The 8,914-nt window shown below is 39.2% G+C and overlaps 1 long non-coding RNA gene across 1 annotated transcript; it reads right to left on the bottom strand.

Moving 5' to 3' along the window:
- Window positions 1–1,018: 1,018 nt before the first annotated feature.
- On the bottom strand, window positions 1,019–1,608 carry LOC107930767 (uncharacterized). The gene is made up of 3 exons (XR_001693060.2): window positions 1,500–1,608; window positions 1,243–1,307; window positions 1,019–1,077 (listed from the first exon to the last, which is right to left on the bottom strand). It is a non-coding gene; the product is annotated as an uncharacterized lncRNA (long non-coding RNA).
- Window positions 1,609–8,914: the final 7,306 nt, after the last annotated feature.

The raw sequence follows: 8,914 nt of genomic DNA, 5'->3' as shown, positions 1-8,914 counted from the left end.
CTTGGCCATGTGAACTACACTGCCTGGCCCAACAATCTCCACACGTCTGTATGGTTTACTCATGTGGGGCCCACGAGCCTGTGGGGCCCACACGGCCCATTTCGGCCTAACGTGGCCTAAAGTAACCTAAGCCCACAAATCGCTCGTGGTGGTCTCTACAATTAAATTCATGTGCTTATGCATTCAGATAACCATATGAGAGAACGTACGCCCGTACAGCATCAATAGTAATGGTTTCCAGCTTTTGCCGATTTACGAGTGAAGTAGTATGATTACATACACCTGTTTTGATGTTGTAGTCGAACCACGTTCGAGATAAAATCACCTATAAATAACCATAACCCCATCATCAGTCAATATTAGTAGTTAATCCAAACCCACAGTATTAAGAATACTTTAACTAAAACATCGCTACTTACCAATCAAACAATCATAGCCCCTCTCTTGATCCAAAACCACGTATACTCTCTAATGCTTTAACCTTTACAAGGAACAATAACCGATTCATAAGAACCTACAATCCCACATAAAAACGTCTAGAACTTAAACACTTACCAATAAAAGGAATTATCACTTGTAGGGGAAAAGCAATCGGCCTCACACCTTGTTATGAAATTGAGCCTCTAGCATCATTCGTACAAAAAGAAGTGTTAGATGGATATTTCCCTATGGTAGAAAGAGAGAAAAACCTCCGTTCAGCCCAAGAGATACCAAAAGCCGAACCTTTGAGAAGAAAACCAAATGAGATTTGGATAAGGGGAAACAAACCGTAGAACACTTACCAAGAAATCAAAAGGATTTCGGCAGCACTTCAGCTAAAATCGGCCAAGGAAAAGAAAAGAAGAGAAGGAAGAAAAATAATTAGGCCTTGACAATTTCGGCTACACTGTCAGAAAGTATTCGGTTCAGAGAAAAGAGGAGAAGAAGAGAAATAACCAATCAAGAGGGATATCGCTTAGAGAATAATTTTCCTTATTATCACAATATAACTTTATCAAAAGTACTGTTACCTCTTTTGTTGCACGAAATCCCTCCAACTTATCACTAGCAGTCACCTCAGTCAGTTTCATAGTCTCTCTGCTTGGTTCATTCAATAGCATGAAAAAACACCAAGAGTCAGTGCACCTATAGCTCAGAAATTTTTGTCAGATGGGGACAGCCTGTTTGGTTTCAGGCTCAAAAAACAGCCAAGTGCAGGGGTGAAAGAGAGGAAATATATCAACTAGCAATTTGATAGCTTACGATCTTTTTTTGCTTCGTCCCTTCCCCTCCAAGAAGTAGCCAGAAGCCCCATAAATCTCTTGCATCTGAGCATTTGAAAGAGAAATAGCATCATTACAAGCCTAACAACAGCCTAAAATCTTGTTGCATATGTTGAGAAATATTGTACTTTGAAAACATATCCAATCTAAACCAGATGAGGGTAGAATCTTAAACAATCAAATAGAAGTTTTATGAATTTGCAAGAGATATAATATATAAAGATCAAAGTCCTATACCTGTTTATCCAACCAGACAAGATACTGCACAACAGCTGCACCATCCCGGATATGTGCATTCCTTAATCCATCCAACTCAACTGGATTCTAGAATACAGCTTTGAACAATAAATTAATTTAAATGGAATACGATCATACTCAGTTTCTCTATAGATATTAAAGATTATTTCAAATAAGTAACGGCTTCTTCACTACTGTAAGTTTACAAGTAAATATCCAAAATCTAAGTTGTTCCAACTCCTAAATAAATTATTTCCAGAATATCAAAAGAGACACCAAATAAGGATATTTTATACACTTCTATAGTAAGATACAACTAGATAGGAAGTGCATCGACAACCTTTGACTGAATTGGTACCAAGGAGTTCTCACATTCAGCACACTGCTCACACACCCCTCAACTTCCCTTAATTTTCTCCCAAAATCTCTCCACAATTCTCTCACCTGATCACTCCTCTATCCACATCCGGTTTTTCCTCCTCAAATCACTACCCCATTATCTCCTTAACTAACAAGTTCAAACTTTACTCAACCAAGCAAAGTTTCGATCAAACATAACCTTCTCCAATGGCCATCAGTAAAAATAATCTCCATATGTACAAGCAGTGATTTGAACTTTAGACCCCTTGCACACTCCACACGCCACTTACCACTTAGCTAGTAGGCTTTTTATGTCATGCTTTACTCATATTAATTTAAGGGTCTACTAGCTGGAGATAAGGTTTTAATCAAGAAGAAGCAAATTTTTTTTTGCTCAAGCCAAGGCTTGAACCCATAACTTCCCAAACACTCCCAGAACACTAAACCACTAAGACAGACATACATCCACATCACAAACTCACAAAATAATTTAATAGGGGTTTTCAGGATTTTGGGCGTTACACTGATACCAATTAAATGTAACACCCCTAACCCGTATTTGTTGTCGAAATAGGGTTACGAGGCATTACTGATCAAAGCACAACATATAATATACATTTCTTATACATGATTCAATTTCACAAAAATATCAATCTAACATAATCATATTGTCCCTTATAAAGTTCTACGAGACCTTAAAACATGCTTAAACGAGGTTCGGGACTAAACAGATAAAATTTGCAAACTTTGGGAAACTTATAAAATTTTCATGCATATAGGGTTCGCACGCCCGTGTGAACAGGCTGTGTACCTCACACGACCAACAGACACATTCGTGTCATAGGCCGTGTGAAAATAGGGCATACAGACTGACTTGCACCACACGGCTGAGGACATGCCCGTGTCTCATAACCGTGGAAAAATTGAGGGGGTTACTGGCTTGGGTCACACGCCCATGTGCCAGCCCGTGTCTCACACACGGCCAATAGACACGCCCGTGTGTCTAGACCGTGTCAAACCTATAAGGTATACTGACTTAATATCGAAGGGCTACTCCATAGGACACATGGCCGTGTAACATGACCGTGTATCGCACACGGCTGAGACACACGTCCGTGTCTCTACTCGTGTGGACAAAAATAGGCTATTTGCAAAGCCAATTTGCCACCATTTTCTCATGTACACCTAGCAATCAAAATGGTACCATTTCAATACATTTATAAGCAGCCAAAACATGCCAATTCATATACAATTCATGCCATTTATAAACCATCCTCTTAACTACTCAAATTCATAGCCAAAACATACCAAATCAATATGCCAAAATCATCAAACTTACATAACTTATAAATGCATTTCCTCATCAACTTATCATCCATTTCATCATCTCAAAATCAAGCCAATTCACAACATGCCATTTTCGAAACAATAATACACTAATTGACAATTTGCTAATTGAGCAACCATATAACCATCACAACAACCACACCAAATATGCCAAAACATAAGGCAAAATATACATCGCATATCACTTACCAAATTCATATATCTAGCCAACTCAAATGGAAAAAATACACACCAACATTTACATAAAAAACAAGTCAAATCTCATGGCTATATCATATCTCAAAACATATCATCAAATCACTAGCCTATACATGCCATATACCATATATACAAAGCTTCAAAAGTACCAACAAGATGATCGATAGTGTGATGATATTCCTAATGATCTCCGAGTCTGAGCTAGCTTCAATTTACCTATTAAACAAGGAAATAATACAAAAAGTATGCTTTAAAAGCTTAGTAAGCCATATACAAATAAATTATCACATGAATCAATATCATTTTCATCAGTAGGCAACTATGAGTAAACATTTATAAGATCAAAAACCTTTCTCATAATACACATATTCAATATCATAATTGAATTCATCAAATACTTTCCTTTCATTACTCGTATGAATCTCATACGTACCTAAGTCATTTAACTTGAAGAAGCTTAGAAAATTGTTCTACATTCTGCTAATTAGTTTACACCTATAAAGAGAGGAATTAACACAAACAAGGAAAACAATCCCTAAAAAATAGTAACTTCCTAAGAATCAGTGACTAAGATTAGGTTCTATTTACAAGGGAACTCCTAGTAATAAGGTAAGTTTTCTGTCCTTAATCTTAAGAATTCCAACACTCCCCCTCAAGCTGGAGTGTAGATGTTTATCAAACCCAGCTTGCCAATAAGTTCTTCAAACATGTTTCTGTTCAAACTTTTAGTTAATACGTCTGCAACTTGTTGTCTAGTAGGTAGGTAGGTGATGCACACTTCTCCTGAGTGTATATTTTCTTTTATAAAGTGGAGATCTATTTCCACATGTTTGGTGCAATCGTGATGCATAGGATTATGTGCTATGCTGACAGCAGCCTGGTTGTCACAGTACATCTTCATAGGCCTGGTGTAAGGCACTTTTAGTTCCCCCATAAGTCTTTGTATCCAAGCTCCTTCGCATATACCATGAGATAGTGCTCGATACTCTGCCTCTGCACTGTTGCGTGCAACAACAGACTACTTTTTGCTTCTCCATGTCACAAGGTTACCCTAAACATAACTTCAATAGCCACTTGTAGAGCGTCTATCGTTAACAGAACCTGCCCAGTCTGCATCAGTGTAGACTTTCACATTCTGGTTGGCAATTTTCTTGAAATGCAGGCCTTTACCAGGAGTCCCTTTCAGATACCTTAATATTCTATATGCAGCTTCCAGGTGCTTCTCCCTCGGGGCATGCATGTATTGACTGATAACACTTACTCTGAAGGCTATGTCTGAACGGGTGTGAGATAGATAGATGAGTCTTCCTACTAGTCGTTGATATCTCCCCTTGTCGATTTCTTCTCCATCCTTATCAGTTCCCAATTTAAGGTTAAATTCTATAGGAGTTGGGGCTGGTTTGCAGCCCATCAAACCAACTTCTGACAGTAGATCAAGAACATATTTCCTTTGGGAGATGGAAATACCTGTTTGGGACCTTGCTACCTCCACACCAAGAAAGTATTTAAGATTCCCCAAGTCTTTAAGCTCGAAATCTGTACCAAGGAATTCTTTCAACCTCACAATTTCGCTTGAGTCATCTCCTGTTAATATTATATCGTCCACATAAACGATGAGGATGCAGCATTTCCCTTTTTCGAGTGGTTGTAGAACATGATGTGGTCTGCCTGCCCTTGAATGTAATTTCTACTAGTCATAGCTTTTGCAAATCAGCTAAACCACGCCTGTGGAGATTGTTTCAGCCCATACAAGGACTTCTTCAACTTACACACTTGGCCCTTGCTTTTTTCAAACCCGGGTGGGAAATCCATGTACACTTCCTCACTTAATTCTTCATTAAGGAAAGCATTTTTTACATCCAATTGAGTCAAGTGCCAATCAAGGTTGGTAGCAAGAGATAAGAGGACTCGAATGGTGTTTAGCTTGGCAACCGGTACAAACGTCTCGTCGTAGTCAAGACCATAAGTTTGAGTGAAGCCCTTAGCCATAAGTCGAGCCTTGTATCAGTCAATACGACCATCGGGTTTAAATTTCGTAGTGAAGATCCATTTACATCCTACTATTTTTTTCCCTTAGGTAGATTTGAAACTTCCCATGTTTCATTGTTTTTGAGGGCCTTCATTTCTTCCATCGTAGCTTGTCTCTACTCAGCTGATTCAAGAGCATCTCCTATATTTTTTAGAGTTTTTGCAGAATCAATATTAGTCACAAAAGATTTGTAAGACTTAGATAAATTTCCATAGGATACAAACCGAGAAATAGGGTGTTGAGTGCAGCTCCTTGTGCCCGTTCGAACTGCAATTGGAAGATAGATGGATGGTGACGGAGGTGAGACTTCTGTTTCAGAACAGTCCTCAGTTGGGGATGCAATTGGCATTGCTGTATCAGTTTTAGGAGAACGATTCCGTCGAGAGTAAACCTGTATTTCGGGAACCTGTTTTTGTTGTTTTTCTTGATCAGGGGGCTATTGTACTTCGGTGTGGTATTATTATTGGGAAGGATTGGGCTAATTTCTTGCTGCAGAGGGAAAACAGTCTCTAAATTTGGGATTACCATAGCACCTTGGTTGTTAGGCTTGTTTGTGATAGTAGTTGTAGGATCATAAGGTATAATGAGGAGAGTATTAAGGGTCTCATCTTCATTGAAAGTCTTCCCCTGAAGATGAGATGCTGCAAAGTATGGTTCATTTTCAAAGAAGGTAACATCTCGAGAGACAAACATTCGGCGCAAGGTTGGTGAGTAACACTTATAGCCTTTTTGTGTGGGTGAATATCCAATGAAGATGCAGGTGTGGGCTCGAGGATCAAGTTTGGATTGATTTGGTTGATGGTTATGGACAAAAATTTTGCAACCGAATATTTTGGCTGGAAGATTAGGAACACGAAATAGAGGAAAGGACTTTAGAAGGGTATTTAGAGGTGTTTGGAAATTGAGGACCTTTTAATGGCATTCGGTTTATGAGATAGCAGGCAGTGAGGATAGCCTCTCCCCACAAGTATTTTGGAACATTCATGGTGAACATTATGGCTCGAGCCACAGCAAGGAGATGTCGATTTTTTCTCTCAGAGATCCCGTTTTATTGAGGAGTGTCAGGAAAAGAGCTTTGGTTATGATGCCTTGGTCAAAAAGGTATGGGCTTAGGACAGAGTTAAAGTATTCTCTCCCATTGTCAGTGTGGAGCGTATGTATGGTAGAGTTGAACTGGGTTCGAACATTGCATGAAAATTTTGGAATACTTTGGGTGTTTCAGATTTTTTTTGGGGAGATAGACCCAACATACCCTAGTGTGATCATCAATGGATGTTGTTATAAACCACCTAGCCCCTATAATATTTTTCACTTGGCTGGCTCCCCATAGGTCACTGTGGATTAATGAAAATAGTTGGGACTGGATATATGGTTTTAATGGGTATGGCACACGGGTATGTTTGGATAATTGGAAAATTTCACACTTCAAGGAATTCATATTTTTATTTCGAAATAACAGTGGAAGATGTTTCTTCAAATACAAAAAGTTTGGATGCCCTAACCTACGGTGCCGTAATATAATCGTGTCCTCTTTTGAAGTGGATAGAGCCAATCCTCCTTGTGTGTTGTCTTTATTCCAAACATATAGTCCATCATCAACTTTAGCAGTGCCAACCATCCTCCACGATTTCTGTTCCTGTATCACACAACCAATTGCAGAAAATTCAACAATAAGTTTTTCATCCTTAGTAAGTTTACTGATTGAAAGTAAATTGTAGGACAAGTTTGGGACATGCAGGACTTTATCGAGAGAAAAATTCTCATTTATTTGTACTTCTCCTACTCCAGCCATAAGTGAGTAAGAACCATCAGCTATGCGGATTCGGGACTTGTCATGGCAAGGGGTGTAGGTGTGAAACAAAGCGGAGTTACCTGTCATGTGATCAGAGGCACCCGAATCGAGTATCCAAGAGGATTGATTATTAGATTCAAAGGCAATATTGAAGGCAGTACCTTGGGTGGCTAGAGATCCATGAGTAGTGGAAGTACCAAGTATCTTATGGAGAGTCTCAAGTTGGGTTTTGGTTAGGCGAACATCAAGAACATCATCTGTAGCAGTGGAGGATAATAGGGCACTCTTATTATCCTTCTGTTTTTTTTTCAGGATAGCCATGGAGTTTGAAGCACTTTTCCTTTGTATGACCAACACGGTTGCAGTGGTTACACCATGGCTTGGTTAATCCAGAATCATTTCTAGCACGTGGTTTTTGTGGCTGTGGACCTCTGGAGATGAGGGCAGAGGTCTCAGTAGACCGGTTGCCAAGAGTTGTCACAGGTTTAGGTTCCTTTGAGTCTCCCATCATGACAAGACGGTGCTTTTCTTCTCTTCTAACTTCTGCAAATGCTTCACCGATGGTTGGGAGAGGTGATCTACCTAGAATTCGGCCACGGAGCTCATCTAACTCACGGTTTAGTCCTGCTAGAAACTCATAAAGACGTTCATTGTTGAGGTGAGTCATAAACTTGGTGTGTTCCAAGCCTTTACCCCAATCTGCCTCATAGTACATACCCAGTTCCTGCCACAAAATTTTCAGATTGTTGTAGTAGTGAGTTACTTCGAATGTCCCTTGTCGGATATCCTTTAACTTAAGCTTGATCTCAAATACTTGGGAGGCGTTTCCAAGATCTGAGTAGTTTTCATTGACTGCATCCCACATGTCTTTTAAAGTTTTGAAAAAGAGATAGGTGCGGCTTATATGGCCTTCCATTGAATTAATTAGCCAAGCCATTACAATCGAGTTGTTGAGTTCCCAAGTGGCATAAATCGGGTCAGCTGTGGTTGGTCGTGGAATTTCTCCATTGATGTATCCTAATTTGCCACAACCATGAATCACCATAAGGACCGATTGAGACCATTGCAAGAAGTTCTTCCCATTTAGCCGATTATTGGTGATTATAAGGGAGGAATTAACTTCACCTTGAGTGATTCCCTGATTGACATTTTGAGTTATTTGTGAAGTCTCAGTTTCAGACAGAGTTTCATTGACATCACCCATGGGAGGAGGACTAAACCGTAGTGATTTTTAGGAAGGGAGATTAGAGACAAATGAGCAGGATCGAATGAATCCTAAAGCTCTTGATACCATGAAGAAACTTAGAAAAAAGATTGTTCTACATTCTGCTAATTAGTTTACACCTATAAAGAGAGGAATTAACACAAACAAGGAAAAAAATCCCTAAAAAACAGTAACTTCCTAAGAATCAGTGACTGAGATTAGTTTCTATTTACAAGGGAACTCCTAGTAATAAGGTAAGTTTTCTGTCCTTAATCTTAGGAATTCCAACATAACTCATTCACACATTCTTTCTCGCCTTGACTTTGCCCGTTGAACCATTCAGAATCATTAAGGATACTTGGAAATCACATAAAACTCGTACAATGCCATATCCCAGATATGGTCTTACATGTTATCACATATCGATGCCACTGTCCCAGATAGGGTCTTACACGAAATCGAATAACAATGCCAATGTCCCAGAC

This window comes from Gossypium hirsutum, chromosome A13 (genome assembly GCF_007990345.1).
Source record: "Gossypium hirsutum isolate 1008001.06 chromosome A13, Gossypium_hirsutum_v2.1, whole genome shotgun sequence".
In the NCBI taxonomy this organism is placed as follows: Eukaryota; Viridiplantae; Streptophyta; class Magnoliopsida; order Malvales; family Malvaceae; genus Gossypium; species Gossypium hirsutum.
Note: the sequence above shows the minus strand (reverse complement) of the source record. Positions and strands in the feature narration are given on the sequence as shown.